Below are 14,466 nucleotides of genomic sequence, written 5' to 3'. Positions count from 1 at the left end.
GACAGAATCTCTCACGAAATTGCGTCTCAGTGCAATCAACTGGAAATTGAGGGAGGGCGATATATAAACCCGCCAAGTGAACTACAAATATGTACGCTGTGTCATTCAGGAGAGGTTGAAGATGGTGACCGCTTCCTCCTCAACTGCTCTTTGAACACTATCATACTATTATCATTTCCAGCCCACATCACCAAAAGCTACCCTGAGGGTGATATTATCATAATTTTGAAAATACAACTAACACGGGGCGGTCGGGTAGCCTAGTGGTTAAAGCGTTGGCTCGTCTCGCCGGAGACCCAGGTTCGATTCCCGACATGGGTACAATGTTTGAAGCCCATTTCTGGTGTCCCCCGCCGTGATATTGCTGGAATATTGCTAAAAGCGGCGTAAAACCATACTCACTCACTCACTACTACTAACACCGCTCCCTAAATGTTCAGCCCCTTCTTATTCAATTCACAGCATGCTTGACATGCGGCAAGATGCCCTCACGTGTAGGTTCCACCAGTGTGTTACTTTATACTCTAATGATGTGTGTCATTATCATCATTACTGTACACTAGTTGTAACAGTCATAATGCAGACTTTGTTTAAGTTGTTTCTGTACCAGGCCCCTCCTAGGTGCATATGTACCATGGAAATGATCTGATATCTGGCCAGGCCCGAGCTGCAAGTCCCCAGTCTATACGGCATTACCTACACTCACGTTCCCCTGGTTGTTGCAGAATAGAACAGAGCAGAGCAGAGCAGAGTTGAGCAGAGCAGAGCAGAGTTGAGCAGAGCAGAGCAGCGCAGAGCAGAGGAGGGCTGAGGAGGGCAGACCAGATTAGAGGAGAGCAGGCCAGATGGCAGAGCACAGCAGACCAGAGCAGAGCAGACCAGAGTAGAGGAGAGCAGAACAGAGCAGAGTAGACCAGAGCACAGCAGACCAGAGCACAGCAGACCAGAGCAGAGCAGAGCAGAGCAGAGCAGAGCAGAGCAGAATATTTTTTAAGGAAAAATGTCGGGCTCATTGAAACCCTCGTCAACATTATTACATGTACATATTCATAGGCAACTCTAGATTTATTACGTCACACATATGACTAATATGGACAAAGAAAGGAAAGTTATCTTTGATTTAGACTGTAGTAGCGTGGCAAATTTGTAATCAGACGGATATTCCAAACACAATCGATCAATCTATTTAACTCTGTCGTGATAATGCTGTGGACCAGTACACACAAACAGACACTCATCTGCATTACAGATACACCATTTGATTTACCAAATTTATTTTTTTCTATCAATATTTAAATACCTACCAGTTTCTATTTTGAGTTTGGGACAGGATACTTAAAGTCTAGATAAACAACAACTACGACGACAAGGAAAGATATCAAGATACAGTTCATAACCAAATATACACTTCAGTTCAGAATATAACACACGTTTGGTACTTAATAGTGTATCACCTCTCCATTCTGTATGAATCCATCACTTAGACGTTGTTTTAATACAGAACAAAAGAATTGCAGATTAACACCTGCAGGGTTTATCCACATATAGCCAAGCCATGTTTACTGCATTTCATATGAAAAAGCCCAATGCTTCACACAACTATTACAACAATATAAAATTCATATTAAGTGCTAATTTCAATTCATTAATCTTGATATTTAATATTTTGCCCCAGTACCGGATAGTTCTGACAAATCTGTCGACTAACAAAGGGTATGTACTCAATTCACCATATACAGCGGCATTACTGGCTTTGGAATGAACGCCTAGGGTTCTCTTATAAAACTGAATCCTTTCCAGTCCCGTCCGTTGATATAACTTTATACTTCCGTTATAAGATATGACATTTTCAAAATACGTAAACTGTTTTACAACCTCCAGATTGCCTCCCCCTGTCGCCAAATTTTCAGAATCAGATATGTTACCTTTCTTGCGAACACCATAACCTTGGTCTGCTTAACGCTAATAATATAATAATAAGTTCCCATTCTTCACAATAACTTTGTATATTATTAAGAATGCTCTGCAATCCTACGGAAGTTTCGGTCAAAACAACCACGCCGTCAGCAAATAGAACAGGAATAAATTGAAGAAGTCAACATCAATGCCATCATTTCCACTTTCTTGTTCCGGATTCCCGTCTTCCACGAAGAACGAAAACAGTATCGGTGACTTAATACCCCCCCCCCCCCCCCCCCCCCCCCCCCCCGCCACACACACAGACACACGCATACATACACACAGACACACACCCTCCAACCCCCTTGCTCAGTGCCTGCACCAATACTAATGTAGTCAGAAATTGTAGAGTTGTATTTAACAAATGATTTTACTTCGGTATACATCGATTTGAAAATGGAGCACATTTTTACCACGGATTCCCTGTCGAAACAACTTAACTAGCATCCTATGTCTGTCTTCACTGTCAAAGGCTTTTGTAAGACCACAAAGGAACAGGAAAGCGTTCTTGTATCCTTAATATACTTGCTGATGATAGAGTGTTGCATCAATGGTTGAATGACCTTTTCTAAAACCAAGTTGAACATCCGAGATTGATCCGTAATTGTCTGCCGAGGAGGAACGTCTGTTAGCACCACAGTAAAGAGCTTGGAAAGCAGCTTTTCAGTGTAAGAGCTCTGTAATTGTTAACATCTTCCACTGGACCCTTCTTGTGTATTGGAATAATAACTCCTTTAGTCCAGCATTTGGAAAGACTCTTTATGTTAATATTTGGTTAAATATTAGTATTAGGGTTGCCCATATTTACGTTTCTTTTTCTATAGCATTACTACCTGACATCCATATATTTCTTATGTGCATCACTTCTGAACGCCTTTCATTGGAACCTATTGCTTTGATCTACTGATCTACTATCCACTTGCTGGCTAGTTTTGTTCCAGTCCATCATTACAAAACTTAAACAATTTCAAGAACGAGCCCTAGGATATTTTTCTAGTGACTACGACCAAGTCTCTTTCTTTCACTGGCACCGACTATTTTTATAGCAATCGACCTACTGCCTCGGGCAGGGGCTTACAGCGGCGATCCTCAGGGAAAAGACATCTAAATTCGGGATAAATTCGTTTGCCTTTCAGACGCCCAGAGATTGTTATTGAAAGCCGAATGAAGTCGAATCATAGAGTGATTTTAGAGGCTAATTCGGAACTGGTCAGGCCCCATGTGGAAATGGTCTATATAGAGATTATTATACGAGGATGTGTGTAATATCAGGTCTGACGTGTGAGTGAGAAAACGGAATACTGCATGACGGAGGTCTCACAATACAACCTGCAATACTCCCAGTTGATCCCGCGATCTCTCATATAGCACTACAACCTGCAATACTCCCAGTTGATCCCGCGATCTCTCATATAGCACTACAACCTGCAATACTCCCAGTTGATCGCCGCGATCTCTCATATAGCACTACAACCTGCAATACTCCCAGTTGATCCCGCGATCTCTCATATAGCACTTCAACCTGCAATACTCCAAGTTGATCCCGCGATCTCTCATATAGCACTACAACCTGCAATACTCCCAGTTGATCCCGCGATCACTCATATAGCACTTCAACATGCAATACTCCCAGTTGATCCCGCGATCTCTCATTATAGCACTTCAACCTGCAATACTCCCAGTTGATCCCGCGATCCCTAACATAGCACTACAACCTGCAATACTTCCAACTGATCCTCGCGATCTCTCATATAGCACTTCAACCTGCAATACTTCCAACTGATCCTCGCGATCTCTCATATAGCACTTCAACCTGCAATACTTCCAACTGATCCCCGCGATCTCTCATATAGCACTTCAACCTGCAATAATTCCAACTGATCCTCGCGATCTCTCATATAGCACTTCAACCTGCAATACTTCCAACTGATCCCCGCGATCTCTCATATAGCACTTCAACCTGCAATAATTCCAACTGATCCTCGCGATCTCTCATATAGTACTTTAACCTGCAATACTTCCAACTGATCCCCGCGATCTCTCATATAGCACTTCAACCTGCAATAATTCCAACTGATCCCCGCGATCTCTCATATAGCACTACAACCTGCAGTACTCCCAGTTGATCCCCGCGATCTCTCATATAGCACTACAACCTGCAATACTTCCAGTGTTGATCCCCGCGATCTCTCATATAGCACTACAACCTGCAATACTCCCAGTGTTGATGCCCGCGATCTCTCATATAGCACTACAACCTGCAATACTCCCAGTTGATCCCCACGATCTCTCATATAGCACTACAACCTGCAATACTCCCAGTTGATCCCCACGATCTCTCATATAGCACTTCAACCTGCAATACTCCCAGTGTTGATCCCCGCGATTTCTCATATAGCACTACAACCTGCAATACTCCCAGTTGATCCCCACGATCTCTCATATAGCACTTCAACCTGCAATACTCCCAGTTGATCCCCACGATCTCTCATATAGCACTTCAACCTGCAATACTCCAAGTGTTGATCCCCACGATTTCTCATATAGCACTACAACCTGCAATACTCCAAGTTGATCCCCACGATCTCTCATATAGCACTACAACCTGCAATACTCCCAGTTGATCCCCACGATCTCTCATATAGCACTACAACCTGCAATACTCCCAGTTGATCCCCGCGATCTCTCATATAGCACTTCAACCTGCGATACTCCCAGTTGATCCCCACGATCTCTCATATAGCACTACAACCTGCAATAATTCCAACTGATCCCCGCGATCTCTCATATAGCACTTTAACCTGCAATAATTCCAACTGATCCCCACGATCTCTCATATAGCACTTCAACCTGCAATACTTCCAGTGTTGATCCCCGCGATCTCTCATATAGCACTTCAACCTGCAATAATTCCAACTGATCCCCCCGCTCTCTCATATAGCACTTCAACCTGCGATACTCCCCATGGTCTCACATATAGCACTACAACCTGCAATACTTCCAACTGATCCCCGCGATCTCTCATATAGCACTTCAACCTGCGATACTCCCCATGGTCTCACATATAGCACTACAACCTGCAATACTTCCAACTGATCCCCCCTCCTCCCATATAGCACTTCAACCTGCAATAATTCCAACTGATCCCCCCGCTCTCTCATATAGCACTTCAACCTGCAATACTCCGAGTTGATCCCGTGATCTCTCATATAGCACTTCAACCTGCAATACTCCCAGTTGATCCCGCGATCCCTAACATAGCACTACAACCTGCAATACTTCCAACTGATCCTCGCGATCTCTCATATAGCACTTCAACCTGCTATTCTTCCAACTGATCCTCGCGATCTCTCATATAGCACTTCAACCTGCAATACTTCCAACTGATCCCCACGATCTCTCATATAGCACTTCAACCTGCAATAATTCCAACTGATCCCCACGATCTCTCATATAGCACTTCAACCTGCAATACTTCCAGTGTTGATCCCCGCGATCTCTCATATAGCACTTCAACCTGCAATAATTCCAACTGATCCCCCCGCTCTCTCATATAGCACTTCAACCTGCGATACTCCCCATGGTCTCACATATAGCACTACAACCTGCAATACTTCCAACTGATCCCCGCGATCTCTCATATAGCACTTCAACCTGCGATACTCCCCATGGTCTCACATATAGCACTACAACCTGCAATACTTCCAACTGATCCCCCCTCCTCCCATATAGCACTTCAACCTGCAATAATTCCAACTGATCCCCCCGATCTCTCATATAGCACTTCAACCTGCAATACTCCGAGTTGATCCCGCGATCTCTCATATAGCACTTCAACCTGCAATACTCCCAGTTGATCCCGCGATCCCTAACATAGCACTACAACCTGCAATACTTCCAACTGATCCTCGCGATCTCTCATATAGCACTTCAACCTGCTATTCTTCCAACTGATCCTCGCGATCTCTCATATAGCACTTCAACCTGCAATACTTCCAACTGATCCCAACGATCTCTCATATAGCACTTCAACCTGCAATAATTCCAACTGATCCCCACGATCTCTCATATAGCACTTCAACCTGCAATACTTCCAGTGTTGATCCCCGCGATCTCTCATATAGCACTTCAACCTGCAATAATTCCAACTGATCCCCCCGCTCTCTCATATAGCACTTCAACCTGCGATACTCCCCATGGTCTCACATATAGCACTACAACCTGCAATACTTCCAACTGATCCCCGCGATCTCTCATATAGCACTTCAACCTGCGATACTCCCCATGGTCTCACATATAGCACTACAACCTGCAATACTTCCAACTGATCCCCCTTCCTCCCATATAGCACTTCAACCTGCAATAATTCCAACTGATCCCCCCGCTCTCTCATATAGCACTTCAACCTGCAATACTCCGAGTTGATCCCGCGATCTCTCATATAGCACTTCAACCTGCAATACTCCCAGTTGATCCCGCGATCCCTAACATAGCACTACAACCTGCAATACTTCCAACTGATCCTCGCGATCTCTCATATAGCACTTCAACCTGCTATTCTTCCAACTGATCCTCGCGATCTCTCATATAGCACTTCAACCTGCAATACTTCCAACTGATCCCCACGATCTCTCATATAGCACTTCAACCTGCAATAATTCCAACTGATCCTCGCGATCTCTCATATAGCACTTCAACCTGCAATACTTCCAACTGATCCTCGCGATCTCTCATATAGCACTTCAACCTGCAATAATTCCAACTGATCCCCGCGATCTCTCATATAGCACTTCAACCTGCAATAATTCCAACTGATCCCCCCGCTCTCTCATATAGCACTTCAACCTGCAATACCCCCAGTTGATCCCCACGATCTCTCATATAGCACTTCAACCTGCAATACTCCCAGTGTTGATCCCCGCGATCTCTCATATAGCACTTCAACCTGCAATAATTCCAACTGATCCCCACGATCTCTCATATAGCACTTCAACCTGCAATAATTCCAACTGATCCCCGCGATCTCTCATATAGCACTACAACCTGCAATACTTCCAACTGATACTCGCGATCTCTCATATAGCACTTCAACCTGCAATAATTCCAACTGATCCCCACGATCTCTCATATAGCACTTCAACCTGCAATAATTCCAACTGATCCCCCCGCTCTCTCATATAGCACTACAACCTGCAGTACTCCCAGTTGATCCCCACGATCTCTCATATAGCACTTCAACCTGCAATACTTCCAGTGTTGATCCCCGCGATCTCTCATATAGCACTTCAACCTGCAATAATTCCAACTGATCCCCACGATCTCTCATATAGCACTACAACCTGCAATACTCCCAGTTGATCCCCACGATCTCTCATATAGCACTTCAACCTGCAATACTTCCAGTGTTGATCCCCGCGAACTCTCATATAGCACTACAACCTGCAATACTCCCAGTTGATCCCGCGATCTCTCATATAGCACTTCAACATGCAGTACTCCCAGTGTTGATCCCCGCGATCTCTCATATAGCACTACAACCTGCAATACTCCCAGTTGATCCCGCGATCTCTCATATAGCACTTCAACCTGCAATACTTCCAGTGTTGATCCCCGCGATCTCTCATATAGCACTACAACCTGCAATACTTCCAGTGTTGATCCCCGCGATCTCTCATATAGCACTTCAACCTGCTATACTCCCAGTTGATCCCCACGATCTCTCATATAGCACTACAACCTGCAATACTCCCAGTTGATCACCACGATCTCTCATATAGCACTTCAACCTGCAATACTCCCAGTTGATCACCACGATCTCTCATATAGCACTACAACCTGCAATACTCCCAGTTGATCCCCACGATCTCTCATATAGCACTACAACCTGCAATACTTCCAGTGTTGATCCCCGCGATCTCTCATATAGCACTTCAACCTGCAATACTCCCAGTTGATCACCACGATCTCTCATATAGCACTACAACCTGCAATACTCCCAGTTGATCCCCACGATCTCTCATATAGCACTTCAACCTGCAATACTTCCAACTGATCCCCGCGATCTCTCATATAGCACTACAACCTGCAATACTTCCAGTGTTGATCCCCGCGATCTCTCATATAGCACTTCAACCTGCAATACTCCCAGTTGATCACCACGATCTCTCATATAGCACTACAACCTGCAATACTCCCAGTTGATCCCCACGATCTCTCATATAGCACTTCAACCTGCAATACTTCCAACTGATCCCCGCGATCTCTCATATAGCACTACAACCTGCAATACTTCCAGTGTTGATCCCCGCGATCTCTCATATAGCACTTCAACCTGCAATACTCCCAGTTGATCACCACGATCTCTCATATAGCACTACAACCTGCAATACTCCCAGTTGATCCCCACGATCTCTCATATAGCACTTCAACCTGCAATAATTCCAACTGATCCCCGCGATCTCTCATATAGCACTACAACCTGCAATACTTCCAACTGATCCTCGCGATCTCTCATATAGCACTTCAACCTGCAATAATTCCAACTGATCCCCCCGCTCTCTCATATAGCACTTCAACCTGCGATACTCCCCATGGTCTCACATATAGCACTACAACCTGCAATACTTCCAACTGATCCCCGCGATCTCTCATATAGCACTACAACCTGCAATACTTCCAACTGATCCTCGCGATCTCTCATATAGCACTTCAACCTGCAATAATTCCAACTGATCCCCCCGCTCTCTCATATAGCACTTCAACCTGCGATACTCCCCATGGTCTCACATATAGCACTACAACCTGCAATACTTCCAACTGATCCCCGCGATCTCTCATATAGCACTACAACCTGCAATACTTCCAACTGATCCTCGCGATCTCTCATATAGCACTTCAACCTGCAATAATTCCAACTGATCCCCCCGCTCTCTCATATAGCACTTCAACCTGCGATACTCCCCATGGTCTCACATATAGCACTACAACCTGCAATACTTCCAACTGATCCCCGCGATCTCTCATATAGCACTACAACCTGCAATACTTCCAACTGATCCTCGCGATCTCTCATATAGCACTTCAACCTGCAATAATTCCAACTGATCCCCCCGCTCTCTCATATAGCACTTCAACCTGCGATACTCCCCATGGTCTCACATATAGCACTACAACCTTCAATACTTCCAACTGATCCCCGCGATCTCTCATATAGCACTTCAACCTGCAATAATTCCAACTGATCCCCCCGCTCTCTCATATAGCACTTCAACCTGCGATACTCCCCATGGTCTCACATATAGCACTACAACCTGCAATACTTCCAACTGATCCCCGCGATCTCTCATATAGCACTACAACCTGCAATACTTCCAACTGATCCTCGCGATCTCTCATATAGCACTTCAACCTGCAATAATTCCAACTGATACCCCCGCTCTCTCATATAGCACTTCAACCTGCGATACTCCCCATGGTCTCACATATAGCACTACAACCTGCAATACTTCCAACTGATCCCCGCGATCTCTCATATAGCACTACAACCTGCAATACTTCCAACTGATCCTCGCGATCTCTCATATAGCACTTCAACCTGCAATAATTCCAACTGATCCCCCCGCTCTCTCATATAGCACTTCAACCTGCGATACTCCCCATGGTCTCACATATAGCACTACAACCTGCAATACTTCCAACTGATCCCCGCGATCTCTCATATAGCACTACAACCTGCAATACTTCCAACTGATCCTCGCGATCTTCATATAGCACTTCAACCTGCAATAATTCCAACTGACCCCCCCGCTCTCTCATATAGCACTTCAACCTGCGATACTCCCCATGGTCTCACATATAGCACTTCAACCTGCAATACTTCCAACTGATCCCCGCGATCTCTCATATAGCACTACAACCTGCAATACTTCCAACTGATCCTCGCGATCTCTCATATAGCACTTCAACCTGCAATAATTCCAACTGATCCCCCCGCTCTCTCATATAGCACTTCAACCTGCGATACTCCCCATGGTCTCACATATAGCACTACAACCTGCAATACTTCCAACTGATCCCCGCGATCTCTCATATAGCACTACAACCTGCAATACTTCCAACTGATCCTCGCGATCTCTCATATAGCACTTCAACCTGCAATAATTCCAACTGATCCCCCCGCTCTCTCATATAGCACTTCAACCTGCGATACTCCCCATGGTCTCACATATAGCACTACAACCTGCAATACTTCCAACTGATCCCCGCGATCTCTCATATAGCACTACAACCTGCAATACTTCCAACTGATCCTCGCGATCTCTCATATAGCACTTCAACCTGCAATAATTCCAACTGATCCCCCCGCTCTCTCATATAGCACTTCAACCTGCGATACTCCCCATGGTCTCACATATAGCACTACAACCTGCAATACTTCCAACTGATCCCCGCGATCTCTCATATAGCACTACAACCTGCAATACTTCCAACTGATCCTCGCGATCTCTCATATAGCACTTCAACCTGCAATAATTCCAACTGATCCCCCCGCTCTCTCATATAGCACTTCAACCTGCGATACTCCCCATGGTCTCACATATAGCACTACAACCTGCAATACTTCCAACTGATCCCCGCGATCTCTCATATAGCACTACAACCTGCAATACTTCCAACTGATCCTCGCGATCTCTCATATAGCACTTCAACCTGCAATAATTCCAACTGATCCCCCCGCTCTCTCATATAGCACTTCAACCTGCGATACTCCCCATGGTCTCACATATAGCACTACAACCTGCAATACTTCCAACTGATCCCCGCGATCTCTCATATAGCACTACAACCTGCAATACTTCCAACTGATCCTCGCGATCTCTCATATAGCACTTCAACCTGCAATAATTCCAACTGATCCCCCCGCTCTCTCATATAGCACTTCAACCTGCGATACTCCCCATGGTCTCACATATAGCACTACAACCTGCAATACTTCCAACTGATCCCCGCGATCTCTCATATAGCACTACAACCTGCAATACTTCCAACTGATCCTCGCGATCTCTCATATAGCACTTCAACCTGCAATAATTCCAACTGATCCCCCCGCTCTCTCATATAGCACTTCAACCTGCGATACTCCCCATGGTCTCACATATAGCACTACAACCTGCAATACTTCCAACTGATCCCCGCGATCTCTCATATAGCACTACAACCTGCAATACTTCCAACTGATCCCCCCGCTCTCTCATATAGCACTTCAACCTGCGATACTCCCCATGGTCTCACATATAGCACTACAACCTGCAATACTTCCAACTGATCCCCGCGATCTCTCATATAGCACTACAACCTGCAATACTTCCAACTGATCCTCGCGATCTCTCATATAGCACTTCAACCTGCAATAATTCCAACTGATCCCCCCGCTCTCTCATATAGCACTTCAACCTGCGATACTCCCCATGGTCTCACATATAGCACTACAACCTGCAATACTTCCAACTGATCCCCGCGATCTCTCATATAGCACTACAACCTGCAATACTTCCAACTGATCCTCGCGATCTCTCATATAGCACTTCAACCTGCAATAATTCCAACTGATCCCCCCGCTCTCTCATATAGCACTTCAACCTGCGATACTCCCCATGGTCTCACATATAGCACTACAACCTGCAATACTTCCAACGGATCCCCGCGATCTCTCATATAGCACTACAACCTGCAATACTTCCAACTGATCCTCGCGATCTCTCATATAGCACTTCAACCTGCAATAATTCCAACTGATCCCCCCGCTCTCTCATATAGCACTTCAACCTGCGATACTCCCCATGGTCTCACATATAGCACTACAACCTGCAATACTTCCAACTGATCCCCGCGATCTCTCATATAGCACTACAACCTGCAATACTTCCAACTGATCCTCGCGATCTCTCATATAGCACTTCAACCTGCAATAATTCCAACTGATCCCCCCGCTCTCTCATATAGCACTTCAACCTGCGATACTCCCCATGGTCTCACATATAGCACTACAACCTGCAATACTTCCAACTGATCCCCGCGATCTCTCATATAGCACTACAACCTGCAATACTTCCAACTGATCCTCGCGATCTCTCATATAGCACTTCAACCTGCAATAATTCCAACTGATCCCCCCGCTCTCTCATATAGCACTTCAACCTGCGATACTCCCCATGGTCTCACATATAGCACTACAACCTGCAATACTTCCAACTGATCCCCGCGATCTCTCATATAGCACTACAACCTGCAATACTTCCAACTGATCCTCGCGATCTCTCATATAGCACTTCAACCTGCAATACTTCCAACTGATCCTCGCGATCTCTCATATAGCACTTCAACCTGCGATACTCCCCATGGTCTCACATATAGCACTACAACCTGCAATACTTCCAACTGATCCTCGCGATCTCTCATATAGCACTTCAACCTGCAATAATTCCAACTGATCTCCCCGCTCTCTCATATAGCACTACAACCTGCAATACTTCCAACTGATCCTCGCGATCTCTCATATAGCACTTCAACCTGCAATAATTCCAACTGATCCCCCCGCTCTCTCATATAGCACTTCAACCTGCGATACTCCCCATGGTCTCACATATAGCACTACAACCTGCAATACTTCCAACTGATCCCCGCGATCTCTCATATAGCACTTCAACCTGCGATACTCCCCCATGGTCTCACATATAGCACTACAACCTGCAATACTTCCAACTGATCCCCGCGATCTCTCATATAGCACTACAACCTGCAATACTCCCAGTTGATCCAACGTACAACGACCATATACTGCAAGGGTCGCCTCGTATACAGACGGGTACTCACCTATAGTAGACAACAACGACTCCTTTAGAATAAATACTTGACTTTGGATATGGGACTACTTCAGAAAATGACATATAAGTTATGCATGGGTCATAAATTGTTTGGGGACAAGGGTGGCCCAGTCGTCTAAAGCGCCGTAATTCGCTGTGCAGAGTTGCGTCCCTTGGGCATGCCAAAAACCTATGACTGTGGGCTCGAATCCCGGTTCGCCCCGATAACGTTTCTAAATTCATCATCTCCATACCCGTGCTCACTTCAGTGTTTACTCACACACTAAACTGACACGCTGTAATATAACTGGAATAATGTTCAAAGCGGCCTTAGACCCAACTCACTCACTCATAAGATATTCATGTTTACTTATGTTTTTAGTTTTATCCTCCGGCTTCGTCTGCCTACCAAAACCAACCACATGGGAAAACTGATGGATGCCCTGCTCTTCATCAATGGTTGGTTGGTTTGTTGTTTAACGCCGCATTCAGCAATATTCCAGCTATATGACGACGGTCTGTAAATAATCAAGTCTGGACCAGACAGTCCAGTGATTGATATCATGAGCAACAAACAAACAATTGTTTTAGTACGTCACAAAAGCTTTTGCCTCTGAATATATTTAACATTGATGTGACGTTTCATCAGAAACCTAAAACTAAACAATTCTACTTCCTCATGTATCATTGTAAAACTTGTCAATTGTAGTCCGAAACAGATACCCATATGTGACAGTATGTAACTTCATTAAGAGGCTGATACTTAATCATATCAGTACAAAGATGTTGTATTCTCCAATATACAATAGGTCGGGGGTTTGAGTCTGACACTCAACAGTGGGGTAGTGGGATCGATACCACCCGATCCCGTTAGTCGCCATTTACAACAAGCATAGTCACCTTTTACGGCAAGCATGGGTTGCTGAAGACCTATTCTACCCCGGAATCTTCACGGGTCTGGGTATTTAAATATAACTCTCAGGCTGCAAGTACACAGTTGTGATCAAGCGAAGAGCAGGCTTCTTTGCGTCCAACATATATGACACATCAGTGTTGATTAATGTCTTCTTAAAGATGACCTTGAAAAAGCGGCACATGATTTTACCATTTGGGTAATTAAACTCCTTAACTACTAGACTAATGTATTAGAATACAGGTCGGTGAGAGGGGTCATGTTTATGAGAAACATGTTTCTACGAGAAACGCCAGGAGTGGAAGAGAACACCTTAATCTCATCGAGGGTCGAGTGACAAGAAAATATTAGTATGAGCGATATTGCTGATGTGACCTGTGTATAAATTTTAAGTGACACGAGCCAGCTGGCCTTTCCTAGTGTGACGAAGCATCACTACGGTTATGCGTCACTCCAGAACACGGTATTCCCCTGATTAAAGGGAGAATGAGCTTACGGCAATATGGCTGTCCTAGCAAATTTGCTAGGTCGTTCCAGGCCCAAATTCTGTCTGCAAACTCAAAGGTTATGATGTATATCAATCAAGTAGTTGATGAGTACTCTGAAAACATCTCAGTTTGACACAAGTATCTATGAACAACGTCTGGACATAGCCGGAACACAGGCAGCACATCGCGGGGCATCGTCTCGCCTGTACAGGTGCACATGTTGAGAGAATCTGCTGAAGAGCGG

This window comes from Haliotis rufescens, unplaced genomic scaffold (assembly GCF_023055435.1).
Source record: "Haliotis rufescens isolate VD_foot unplaced genomic scaffold, xgHalRufe1.0.p SCAF_5, whole genome shotgun sequence".
NCBI classification, from domain to species: Eukaryota; Metazoa; Mollusca; class Gastropoda; order Lepetellida; family Haliotidae; genus Haliotis; species Haliotis rufescens.
Note: the sequence above shows the minus strand (reverse complement) of the source record.